This window comes from Falco biarmicus, chromosome 11 (genome assembly GCF_023638135.1).
Source record: "Falco biarmicus isolate bFalBia1 chromosome 11, bFalBia1.pri, whole genome shotgun sequence".
In the NCBI taxonomy this organism is placed as follows: domain Eukaryota; kingdom Metazoa; phylum Chordata; class Aves; order Falconiformes; family Falconidae; genus Falco; species Falco biarmicus.
In genome coordinates this window covers 1,787,943-1,801,202 of record NC_079298.1, presented here as the reverse complement: position 1 = coordinate 1,801,202, position 13,260 = coordinate 1,787,943, and the positions used below count along the sequence as shown (strand labels likewise).

The 13,260-nt window shown below is 50.3% G+C and overlaps 1 pseudogene; it reads left to right on the top strand.

The window, feature by feature from the left end:
* LOC130157029 (hydrocephalus-inducing protein homolog) overlaps positions 1 to 13,260 on the top strand; it is a 59,488-nt pseudogene that overhangs the window by 27,964 nt on the left and 18,264 nt on the right.

The following is a 13,260-nucleotide window of genomic DNA, read 5'->3' as shown; positions in this document are numbered from 1 at the left end:
GCTTCAAAGCGAGTGCAGGGTGGCATATACTGTAGGCAAAAAAAGGTGTAAATAGGAGTTTGTGCAATTATATGTTGACTTTGCATCTTAATCGTAGCAGTGCTGCAGCGGACTGAGGATTGGTAACTAATACGTTATACAAATAATTGGTTATATAGGCTTTTATGGTTCAAATCAATTAGATTGATGGGTGAGTATAATTGCTCTCCAAAGTGTTCCTTTATGTCAGATCAGCTAACAGTTAACAACTGTTTCCTGTCTTTGTTCCCCTTTTCCACAACTGCCTGTAACAATGATTTTTCTTTATATATACTGTTTTAGATAAGGTTGTTAAATTTCTTGCAAACAGAGTATGGCCTTCGCCCCTCTCTAGGGCCTTCTGTTTCAAAGCCGATGGTCTGTCGCTTTGAGGGTAGAAGAAGAGGAATTAAGTTTGTGCTTCATTTGCTTGATCGTTTTTTTTTTTGTTAGTCATGGCTTTATATCTCCCAAACTATGTAACACCCCTTCTGACAAAAAAGCTGCTAAAGCAACCCGTGGCGTTGACTGCATGAGCACGGCTTGGGGGTGGGTGCTCGGAGGGTTATTTGGAGTTAAAAGTCTCCTTTTGGCTCTTTTGTTCATCCCCAGAAGCAGACTTCCATGTGACGCCGCCTATCCCGTTCTTAGCCTGTGAAGGATTTCTGGGAGAATGTAGTTTTCATCTCTTTGCAGGGCATCCTGGACTGCAGCTTGTCTCTTCTATCATCAGTGGAAATCACTAGTATGTTCTTAGGTGCCATGAACCCTGGATGCGTTTCGGGGCAGAACTGAGCATTCATTAGTCTCCTTTCCTGGTGGATCAATCAGCGTTTGCTGAGAAGCAGAAGAGTAGCTTGAAGGGGGATTGATTTATGAAGTGGCGTATTAAGCATGTCTTTGCCAGGCAATCAGAAGGAAGGTTCCTGCCCTGTCTTTCCCCGTGGGCCAAAAGCAGTGTTTCAGTGATCAGCAACCCCAGCGTATCATGGCTGTAGTACCAATAATGATTATATATAGCCCACGGCATCCTGGATATGCGGCAGCGCTGTCTTGTGTTATCCAACAGTTTCATTGTCCTTTCAGTCCATTCTGCGAGGCTCCTTCACACTGGGCAGCACAAAGGCTCTGTGCTGGCTCCCAGATATTCCTGCGCTGGAGTATTTCATCCCGTAAGAAAGCCAACAGCCCTTCCTAAGCACAGTGCGGAGGAGGTAATGGGGAATCCTTTGGGTGCTCCATTACAGGAGGATGCACAACAAGGAGCCTGGTGGAAAGCAAGGTGACTCCTAAGTGCAGGAGAGCCGTCTGAAGAGCCTGCGACCTGTCCCGTAGACGCTGTGGCTGGTCATTGCTCTCCATCTCCCTTTTCCTGCCCATCTGTTGTCTCACGGTGGCTTGCAGTGCTCTGGGGTAGCAGATCCTTTCCTTGCGATGGGCTGCATGGGCTCAGAGGGGGCTTTGCTGGGGGCTTTAGCTGTTGACAGCATCAGCTGTGGCAGCAGTGATGATTAGGGTGCCCTGAGCTTTGTTGTAGCCTGGGCAGTGGTCCTGTAGAAACCCCTGTGCTGGCAGCAGTTATTTAATGGTGAGGTTTATAAACAAGCTGCTCCTAGGGCTGGAGTAACTAGCACGATGGTTTTAATGATGTCTGAAGGTAGCTCATGAGCACTGCCTCCGAGAAGCACTTAAAAATGACTGTCGCTGCCCTGTGTTTTGCTCTAGTGCTGGAAATACGAGCGTGGGGACTGACAGGTGGCCTTTGTCAGAGACCCAGCACACTTTGTAGGTGATGCCATTAGCTTCCTGACAGCAAAACAGCTCAGAGCAGCGCTCCTGACTCTGACCGAGGTAGCTCTGTGGGAGGTGCAGCCAAAAGCATATGGTGGGGAGGGCTGGATCCAGCCGCAGGGGACTCCTCTCGCTTTCCAGAGATCGTTAGCCTGGTGAAGTGACTCCCTTCTCCGGTGGTGAAGTGGTACCAGCAGACCTTTGCATGCTGTTTGAAAAACCAGAATATGCTGGTGATGGTGAGGCAGTTGGGTATCGTGATAGTAGCAGGAGCAAAAGAACTGCTCAAAGGGTCGATGTGGAGGTACAATGACACTTCTGAGTGAAGAGCTCGGCTTTCGTTGCTTGCTTGTATTTTCAGTGAAAAAGCAGCAGGACCTGTCTCTTTTAGAAGAGGTGAGAGCCAGGCATAGTTTTCTGACAAACTGGGCAAATTAACTTAAACTTGCTTTCCCTGTTACCCAAATATTCTGAACCTGACTGTCATGCACTCCTAGAAAGGTTTAAAATCCAAATTCAGCGAGGAGGGAGTTACAGGGATAGAGGGAGAATATTACGGTGAGGACGAAAGGCAGCAGAGTGCTGTTTTGTTTCTCTTCAGTCTAATCCATCTGGCTACCAGCTTCCTAATATTTAGAGCAGTAATCGATGGAGGAAGGTACTGGCTGTTGAATGCTGGGAACGCATTCTTCATAAAACCTGAAATTTGTTTTGAAATCTTGTTCAAGGGTTTGCTTAATATTCGGAAAGATATTTTAGCTCTTCTGTAAATTCCCTCTCCTCCTGCACAACAGGCCCCCCAGAGGATGACCCAGTGCTGGGTTTCTTACTTTCAGATAGTTAAAAGTTACCATGATGTGCTGAGATACCGGTGGCCATAGCCATGCAGATGGATGCTGGAATAAAACACGGTGGTGTTCCCGCTGTCTCAGAGAGCATCGCTCAGGAGTGCACAGCCCAAAGCACCTGCTCTACTGCTGTGTAAGAAGCCTCTCTTTTAATTTCAAGTTCAGGTGTTGCTTTGTTCAGGTTGCAGAGTGAGCTGTGTCCTGCTGTCTCTGGGAAATACGTCAAAAGCCTGTAAGAATGAGAGAGCTGACAGCCTGTAATAAGATCATTGTGTTGTGTAAGTAACGATAGGGCAGGTACGTCTGGATTCAGTAAATGTGCTTTCATGGCAGCAAAGCGTCCCAAAGCACAGACCCACGGACATTACCCCATCAGGTGAAATACCTAGGGCTACATTGCTGGTACAGTACAGAGATTGTTTTGTTGTTGTTTTTTTCTTTTCCTCCAGACTTATATATTAAACCATCAAGAGTCTTAAATAAATGTCACATCTAATTTGGCACCCAGGCCATGAAGCCTGAAGCTGCCCTGGGCCAACCCTGACAGCTCTGCTCTGTGTCAGTTTATCTGCCTGGCAGAAAGACCTGCTGCTCCCTCCTGACTCGCTGGCGTCTGCACGCTCTCGTCTGTACCGGGAGGTTTGTGGGTTTACACAGTCAGCACGATGCCAGATCCTTCTCTCTGTGGTAGAAGGTGCTCCGGCAAAGCCCTCCAGCCTTCAGAAGCGTCCTCGGTGCCTGCAGCCGGGAGTGTAAGTGCTCTCCAGGAGAGCAGCGGTAGGGGATGCTTAGCAAAGCGTGTAGAAGCAGGCAGTGCATATGCTTTCTCCCTCGTGGGCCTTGGAGGCAGCATTTTTCTGTGCTGGAGGCTTTATTCACGTCTTTGTTTAATCGCTTCTGATGGTTTTACCTTCCAAGCCTTTGTCCAGTTGCTTTGTGGATTTATAGCGATGAGCGCCTGTAGGCACCTATGGCAGTACGTTCCAAAGGAAGGAATATTCCTAGGAAAAGTACTAGAACTACTTTTCTCTCATTTTAACTAATACCATTTCAGGCCCTCGGGTTCCTGTTTTACAACAAATTGTGACAATTTTTTCCTTGTTCACTTTTTCCCAGGCCATTCATACTTCTACAAACCTACCTATCTCCTGTGTGGTTTCTAGGTTGAGGAATCCTGTTCAGTCTTCGTATAGAAGCTGCTCTGTACTTCGGAGAAGGGCAGAAATTTCAAAGGCTTCAGGTTGGTTTTTAAGATCAGAACTATACCCATTATTTCAAGACCCACCTGGCCATGGGTTTAGACAGCGAGATCATGATAGTTTTCGTGGAGTTCATTTTGCAGTAGTTGAAGATGTCAACATCAGGCTAGACAGGAACTCCTTGACAGCTGGGAAGACCTACATCACGCTGTCAAACCACAGATCCGTGGTCATCCACAATCGGAGTAAAGTCATAGCCCACTCCAGTGGAAGGCTTTTGTTAGTCAAGAAGGGGAGGATCAGGAGAAGCTGAGGTTCATTGGGAAGATTCATTTCAGTAAGACACGCTGCCCAAGGGTAAAACTAACGTACGGCCTCAGAGGGATGTTGGTGCTTTTTTGAATGGCGTAGGACAAGTAAACCATCCACGACACCAGGGTGTCCCCCCCTGGGCTTCAGGGTAATGGAGCTCAGTGCTTCCCATTCCGGTTCCATCCATGTTCCAGCTCATGTTTTGGGGAGGAAAGGCTGCATTTCCTCGGAGAGCAAATTCCCATCTGTGGGAGCCCTAAGTCAGTGAGGCCAGGTCCCTGGGCTCGCAGAGGGTCTGTGAGGCTGAGGAAGGTGTCGGCACTCCTTACCTGGGACTGCGTTGAGCGGTAGCACCTAACAGCTGCAGGCAGCGTACCTGCTGTGATATTCACTGCAGTTTCTTCCCCTCCAGCTTTGATAAGATGGCAACCTTCTTCAGCCTTCTTGTCCAGTAGTGCGCAGGGCAGGGTGCTTTGCTGGCCCCGAACGTTGAGGCCATCCGGCTGTAGGATGCTGAATTGCCTTGCGCTGTCCCGGCTTCCAGCACAGCGAGGTATCCCTGCCCCTTCTCCGGGGCTCGGAGAGTTCGGAGGTGGAGGGTTCTGCGGGGAAGGCAGGGCAGCACAGGACTTGGAAGTGCCTTTGGGCGTCAGCACCTGTGTCTTCGTGGTGCTGAGAGGTGGGGCAGGCTCTCCACAGGGTGTCTCTGAAGCTTTGAAATTCCGTTTGGGGCAGCAGGGAAACACTTCTAGCCCAAGGGGATGCACTGGAAAAGACACTTAGAAGCTGGGGTGATTTAGGGAGTCCTTGTGTGCCTTCTCAGAGCTGAATGGCTGTAGGTGTATAGGAGTTAGTCTGAACCCAGAGCTGGTCAGGAAACTGCCTTCAGCTGGAGAACTTTTTGAGGGCTTCTGAGCAAATAAAGTTCAGTGTAATTAGGTCAGAAATGCCTTGAAGGCCAAAACTAGTTTTCCACTCTTCTCTGTTTTTAATTGCGCAGTGTGTGACTTCTGTGCAAGATCAGTGTGTTAACAGAAAAAGTCTCATGACCTTCTCTTAGTACGTCCCTGCGCCATTCTTTTAGCATCTCTTCCCACCTGCCTATCTCAGATGGGACCCTGAGTGATCCTCTCTCCCCTCAGAAGCAACCAGGTTTCCCCACAGTTAACTTCAACCCATTTTTTTCCAATGGCACTTGATCTTATGCCAGCTCATGTTCTGTACTCTGAGCAGAGTGCTTTGTTCTTCCTTACTTGCAGTCTTAGGGGTGGTCATAGCTCCGAGGCCTCTGTGCTGCTGTAGCAGAAGCTTTTGAGATGTCAGAGCAGAGAGGACCTTTCCAATGGGAGGAGGCAGTTCAGCACCCTGTGCTTGGCTGTCACCCCAAAAGACCTGGATCATCACAAGGTCTACCCAGGGGTTTGCTCTGTCTCCCTCCTGCAGGACTTTCTGGGATTCAACAATGGAATTATTGTCTGTTGATGAAGGCTTAGTTGAGGGTTGCTCATCTCGGTGCCTGGAAGCCCCCCTCATGCACAGCGCTGTAGGTCAGCCGTGGAAAAACATTTCTCATGACACTCCACAGGGAGCAAGCCAAAGAAAGTATTTTTGGCACTGGTGACAGCATTTGCCCGAGGCTCTGTCTGCGTGCTGCTAGTAATGTCCATGGCTGTGTTTCCTTTCTAAATGCATTGGAATTTAGCTGGGTGGTGATTGCGGTCCTGTTTATACCACGTTGCCCTGATGTGCTGTGTATGGAGCCTTCCCCTCATCGCCCTCGAGTAGTCACCTGCTGGTCCTTGGTGGCCAGGGGACTGGAGCGTGAAGGGGGCACATCCACGTGCCAGCTGGGAAGCAAGTGCTCTGCAGCAGTGCTCCTTTCTCACCTCTCGGTTGCGAGCTTTAAACACTAGAATGATTGCTGCTACAACTACCGAGTGAGGGAGAGGTGACCTGTGTCAAAGCTCTGTGGAGAAGGCCAAAAAGAGAAAAATGTTGCAGTGGTTCAAGGCTGGATGTAAGGGTTTGCATTCAGAGATGCTGGTCCTGCCTTCGTTATTGGGTGATGCTAGGCAAAGTCCCTTCACCTCTCGGGGCCTCTGTCTTCATGCATATAAACCCATTAATTTCACTGAAGTGATGCAATGCCTGAAAGTCCGTGAGTTGGCTTTTCAAATGCTCTGGGATCCTCTGCTGGATGGCAGTGTAGGCAGTGGAGCAGATCTAGTTTGCTTATCCCTGCCAGTCCAAAAGGGAAGGTAAAAAAGAGTGATGCTGGTAACCTGCAGCTGAATCCCAGCTGCTCTCCCCTTGCCAGCGAAGCACTGCAGTGTGTGCTCCTTCATCTTCATCCATCTCCCCCAGCACCTCTACGGGAGGAAAATCCATCTGAGGGTGTTGGTGGGTTGTCCATTAGTCGTGGCAGTAGCTTTGAGCCAGGAGGCTCTCCTGAGGGCTGCTAGCTTTCAAAAACCTCCTCTTAGCTCATGAGTGTGGCGTAAAACTACCTGCCGTGCCAGCGAACAAGTGATAACCTGATCTGCTTGGGACCCCGTGGCTTGGGGTCAGCCCCTTGCTGAGCTGCTCCTGCTGTTCCTCCCCCAGTGCGTGGCTGCTCCTGCGCTTACGCGACAGTCTCTGCAGATATGTTGTTTATTAAATGATCTGCTTGGTTTGTGTCTCCCCATGGCTGCAGGGGCTGTCTCAGGCTGCAGAAGCAGGAGGAGAATGAGAGGGATTCTTTTCTCAAGCAGCGTGCAATGGACCCCACGCTCCAAGAACGCCTTTCCCTTCTCTCCCGTGCCTTCCAGAACCAGAGGGCAAAGGTGCGAGAAGACTCTATGCTTTTCTCCAGTGATATTTTTGCCATTGAGCCGGTGGTAAGCGATAGCTGAGAACCTCTCTTCCTCCTCCTCCTCCTCCCTGAATGAGGTCACTTGGCAGATACCCGCGTCAGCGTCTTGATGTGCCGAGAGGGAAGACATGAGGTTTCTAGTGAGGCTGGGAGAGGTTGTTGCAAAAAGCGTTTCTAAACAGTGAGCTCCTGGCAGGCGGCGAGAGCCTGCCTAAAGCTGAGCTCTGCTGCAAGGGCTGTAAATTAAGGGCACTTCATAAGTGTCCTTACAGTGTTCAGGGGTACTGATTATTATATATAAGGGCAGGCCTTACACGTAGCGTATGGGGATTAACCATGGGCATTAGTTCACCTATTGAAGAATGAAAAGGTCCTCTATGGAAAGGAGGCCAAGTTCAGCCCGTTTAATCACGGAAAGACCAATCCCTTCATATAATCTGGATTTATACCATGTGTGACTCTCCCTCCCAGCATCGTCTGTGAGCCTGCACGCAAGGCTGGCAGCTTTAAACGAACTTTTTGAGTTTCACTGCAGACTTGGAGAAAACTTTTTGCTTTTGTGTTTGCGCAATCAAAACCTCATGTCCTTCAACGAAACAGAGCCCTGACTGAGTATTTGCATGGTCTGAGATGAAGAATGCCTGCTGCCTGAGCAATGCAAAATCCCTTCTCATCCTGTTGCAAACGCTAGAATAATCCGAGCCTCTTCTTTCTTTTATAGTAGGTGAAACTATTATTTTTTTTTTTTAAGGAAGGGGATCTTGTTCTCTTCTTGGTTACTCCTATAGCCCGAATGAGGCTGAGAGCCCCCCATGTGAGCACAGCTGCAGTTTCACACCACTGCAGCTGAGAGCAGCATGATGGGACCAAGAGCCTGTGTCAGAGCAGCGGGGGTATTGCAGAGAGCGGGAGCCGATCGCCTGAGCTGTGCCAGCTGGTTTTGGAGCATGTCGCAGGGCTCCTGCTTCATTACAACTGGGCTAGGTCTCCATAACGAGCTTAACCTGCTCTTGGGCTCCTGAAGTGCATTAGGGTGAGGTCCAGCAGCCTGGCTGCCCGCTGAGTCCTGGTGCTCCGTGTAGCGCTGTACGGACCCAGAGTGTAGCCTGGCCTCAAGTCTTGAGTGGAAACCTTTCCTGAATGGCTGTGTTGATGTTACAGTTTGCTTAGGACTGGGTGTAAGTGGGATACTACAGGAGTCGTTCCCCTCCTGGCTGGTTCAGCATTATCAGTCTTTAGATTTCCATTAATTCCATGATTTATGGACCAATGGGTTTCACATTCATAGTTTTGCTGATGTCTGTCTTCCCCCCTGGCGTACGGGTGTCTTCACATCAAATGTTAGTCTTTTTTCCTATCAAATGTAAAATCTAAAAATCCACTGCTGCTGACTTCCACAACCTTCTCCCCGGTGAGAGTCCCGTAACTTGTAGCGTGGACAGAGACCCTTCTTGCAGCGCCGTGTAAATCTGCTGGAGGGGCCCCACCAGAGCTGGGACCTTGCTGCCTCGGACCTTCTGGCCAAAAGCGGCGGCTGCTCTTCTCACCTATCACCTGTGGTGCCTGGGAGCACCCTATAGAAAGAATCAAACCCTTGGAACAAGTGGCTGGAGGTTCCCAGAGGTTAGGAGGCCGCTGGAGGGACGATAGCCTTGGAAAGGCTCTCTGGGCAGGGTGGCTTTGCAGGGTTTGTGCAGCAGCTTTGCTGTGTAAGCAGGCCGTTAGCTGCCAGGGGTTGCTCTCAGTGGAAGCTGCAGCAGGCTGTTTCAGCCTGTATAAGGTTAACTTGCTGATGAAAATAATAAGAGAAAAGAGGAGGAGCGGTTTTGCAGTCAGCCTGTGACCATGAACGTTTTGAGCAGCCGTCCAAGCCTGTGGGAAACAAGCTGTTCTGTAACTCTGACTTCCTGAGTGCATCTCAAAGTTGATTTATTTTTGCAAAGACGCATGGTATGTCAGCAGAAGCATCTGTGGTAGAAGCCCAGGTGGCTGTCAAAGGACAAAGTCCTTGCTTTTTGCTGCACCTTCCCCACCACAGCTTAGCTGTAAGTCACAGTACAGACACGTGGGAGCTGACTCCTTGGAAATGGAAACCAGAGGAAAGGGAGGAAAAGGATTTGTAATCATTGCTCTTACCTTGACAAGTCATCACTGTCTTGTCATTGCCTGGTAGCGACTCCTCAGTGCCACGTGTCAGCTCTGAGCCGATGGAGGTGGTCTTCAAGATGTGCAGGTTACGCAAGTGCTACTGCTGTTGGTGCAGAGGTTGGGCCAGGAGATAACAGCGATATTTGTTCCTGCAAACGTCCACCTCAGCTGAGGTGCCCAGCTGGTCCCCATCCAAATGAGAGGGGACTGCAGAGCACTTTGGTTTTTGGCAGAAGGCGCCATCTCCAGTGGGAGCTATGGTCCATCCCTCCGCTCGCTGTGGGTTCGGTTATTGATGGGAAGGGGCAGATACTGGCTTTGGCGCTGCCTTTTCCCTGAGTGCCCTGAACTAACAGGATGCACTTTGGGGAGTCACTTCAGTACTTGTGTTGCCAGCTCTGCCTTTGGGGGTTTTGGTGTGCTTTGAGCAGTGATTTCCTTTCCATGGATCACCTTCTCCCTCCACCAAACAAAGCAGGCCGACAGTTGGTGGTGCCCCGCTTTCCAAGACCAGCTTTTTCCTTTTCAGGCTGGTGGAGGTTGAGGAGATTCGCATTATTTAGGGGCTGAGGGAGGGGAAATAGGATCTGCATCTATTTATGGTTGGTCTCCTTATTGAGGTCACTTCTGTAGCGGTGAGTCATGGTGTGCCGTCCCCTCGGGTATCACGTTGGCATATGCTGTAGCAAAGCCAGGGCACAACAGCAGGAGTTTTTGTGCTGGATCATCATACATCCACCGTCTGTATTTTATGCCACCTGCCAGCTGCAGCCTGCCTGAGGCTGACATTAAGCCAGAAGTGTTGCAGTATCGTGTTCACAGCACTGCATAGTTGCATTTCTGCCCTGGCAAGCATCCACGGTAGTTTTCCATGATCTGACTCAACTGCCATCTTACGGAGAATATGCTAGCCGCGGCAGACCGCTGGCTCCTGCCGTGTCCTAGGGCTGGTACGCCTATGTAGCAGTAGCCCGCAAGGGTGAGTAGTGAAGTGTATCCTTTTAACCAGCAATTCTTTCTTCCCCGTGGGGTAGCAGGAATGTGAGGAACCTTTCCAACAGCCTATTTTCATTTCCCAGGAGAAATAGGTCACAATATTTTCCAGTTTTATGGTCTGACATACAGCAGTAATGAAGGGAGAAATGACAAAGGTTTCCCAAAACAGTCATGTCCTTCACAATTTTTTTTTAGCCACAGAATAGTAGAATAATGTGTAACTGATGATTTCTTCTTGCCCTCTCCCTTTGAGTCAAACAGTCTGGCGTGCAGCTTCACTGACAATACAGGGAAGCTGATTGTGGACGTACTGCCTGAAGTTTCTGTCCAAATACGTTGAATCCTGGAGAATGGTGATTTCATGTCAGAAGCTCAAGAGGTTTGAGTCTGTTAACTGCTGGTGCAGGTTTTCTTGGGAGTGAGGATATGAGTGCAAGGCTCCATCAATAATGCTGCGTTAGGATTGTTGCAGAGAGCTGTGCGGGTGCATATGAATGGATGGGTTGTGTTGCTCGTCCGTAGGCTTGTCTCCTCTGATGCCTTAGAGCAGTCTCATCTGACTGTGCCTTGGGATCCAGCAGCACCCTGGATGTAGGGAGATATGTCCCTTACCAGGATCTTATTGCACCACTGACTGGCTTCCTGGAGCATGGCAGGACATCTGGTGAGTTATACAGCGTACAGAGAGATGCCAGCAACACTGCAGCGATCACCGTGGTCTCGGTGGTGTTGGGCAAATCATCCCGCTGGGGCCTCGGCCGCTGGGAATAACACCTGCAGGGACCCATCGCCACTCCCTCGCTGTTTGAAGATTTACGCTTGCAGGGTTCTCCCAGGTTCTTGCTGAAGCTGGATTTTTTTTGTGCAGCGGAAGTTCACCATTTTGGTGTTCGGTTTGGGTTATTTTGAGCCAGGATCACATTCTAGTGTCAGAGAAATGCCACGTGGGCACTGACCCAGCTCCGGTTCCGCTTCCGACAGCAGCGGTGATGCAGGAACGGGAGGAGGCCAGGACAACTAGGGCTTTGTGTCATGGGCAATGTCTCATACCCCCTGTGGAGACCTGCAGGCAGCTGGAGCAGATTGCAAAGCCCTGATATTCCTCTTCTGCCAGTTGTTGCCTGCAAGCAGAGGGAGGCTTGGACAGTGAGCCCTGGCCGGGGTAGCCAGCCCTGACGGGACCTTGCCTTTGTTTGTGAGCTGGTTTACAGATCTCTTCTGCAATGATGAAGGCAGGCATGGTTTTCTTTCTTTCTGTCTTTGTAACTAAGAATGGAAAAATCCATTTGACTTGCTAAATCTCTTCTGATCTGAGAAGACGTGTTCACATGGCTGTAGTGACACAGGGATATAAGGGAAGGTTTGGAGGGAAACCGTATCTTTTCTTTAGGTCAGCTGGCACTTCTGAAGAGATCCTTGGTATGCCGAAGCCAGCCAGTTTAGTTCCTTTATTATAGCCCTAATTAAAAAAAAAAGGCAAGCCTTTACCGGGTGCTAGTTAAGGTAAGGGACTTAATTTTTTTCACAGCTGCTTCCAAAGTCTTACACATTTTGTAAGTGTTGTTTGCTCCTTGCTCGTCATTGATGCTCTAAATAAAGGCTTACAGGGCTGTGGTTGAAAACAAGAAATGTAACGTTTGAAGGTAAATGGTTTGTTGTCTCCTGTCTTAGGAGGGAGATGTCTGGCCAAATTCTTCAGTTGAAATTTACGTGATCTTCAGACCCCGAGAAGCCAGAGTGTATCAACAGTCTGCTGCGACATCTCAGGTACAGCTCCTTTCTCCTCCTCCTGCTACCCACAGCAAAGGCGAGGCACAAATACTCTTCCAGCCCAGTTGGTTCCCACGGAATTCCTAGGAAGAGCCGGTGGTCAGCAGGGCAGTGCCAGCACCTTCCTGCTGTCCCCGTGGCTCCCAGCTGGTCTGTGCAGAGCCAGGGCTTAGCGCGCCTGGCTCCGACCGCTGATCCCAGAGCAGCCAAAGCAGCGAGCTTTCATACCATGCATTCGTTGTGCTGCAAGGTGTTTGTAAAGGCAGAGAGGTACACAGCAGAAGAGCTTTGGTGGACGAGCACTAAGCCCCTGTAGACCTCCAGGATGAGCCTTTATTACGTGGATGCACCATCGGGCTCCTGAGGCGGTAGGAGCTGAGTGAAACGTGCTCCCTGCCCCTGGGTCACCTCCCGCTCTCCAGGCGCTGCCAGACCGTAGTGGCTGAGCCCTGCTGAGCGCAGGGTGTCTGTGAACGTACCACACGTGTGCTGCTGTCCCTGCGTGGGAATCGTCACCTCGTGGCTCAAGTCTATGCTTCATCTGGGTCGCGTGTTACAGGGCTCGCTGTCCTCAGCAGGGTGAGCACCCTCCCCAGAAGTCAGAGTGCGAGCAGCCTGCTAGACAAGCTTTATGCTCCTCCCGGCTGACAGAAGTGCTGTCAGGTCTTTTTCTGGGAGCGGTTATCACTGACCCACCGAGTTACGCCGCCTTTGCCCTTACAGAGGTGATGGCCTTGCTGTGCTGGCACGGGGCAGGGAATGCTTGCAGCAAGCTCCGTGGTTCAGGTTACCTTGTCCTTCCTCTCCGTCCGTGTGGTGCTGCTTGAGGTGTTTTTCAGGAGTGGGAGGTCCCTGTCAGATTTCCATCCAGGGAACGCTCTGGTTTTCCCCATCTAAGAGGAAGGAGGTGCGAGGCCCGTGGTCCCCAGCAGCCAGGCTCCCGTTCTGGAGGGTGCTGAGATCACTAACCCAGCTGCTTCGAGCCATTCCTTACTGCTCCAAGCTGACAGATACAAAGGCCATGAAACAGCTTTTTATTGATACGGTAATTGCGCAGGGTTTACTTGGCAAATGCCACCTACAGTAATTAACCAGGGCTCGTGTTAACAAACCGCCTTCCTGGCCGCCAGCTGCAGTTGTTAGAGCTGTGGAAGGAAAGGGTTGATTTAAAAAGTTGCTCCCAAGGGAATCCTGGCTCAGCGCTGTGCTCCTGGCCCTGGGATTTTTGCTGTGGTGGTGGGGCTGTCCATCACTTTGCTGCAGGGATCTCCAGGGGTTGTGCCTGGAGAGCTTTTGTTGTTGTTGTGGCAGAGAAATAGGAAAA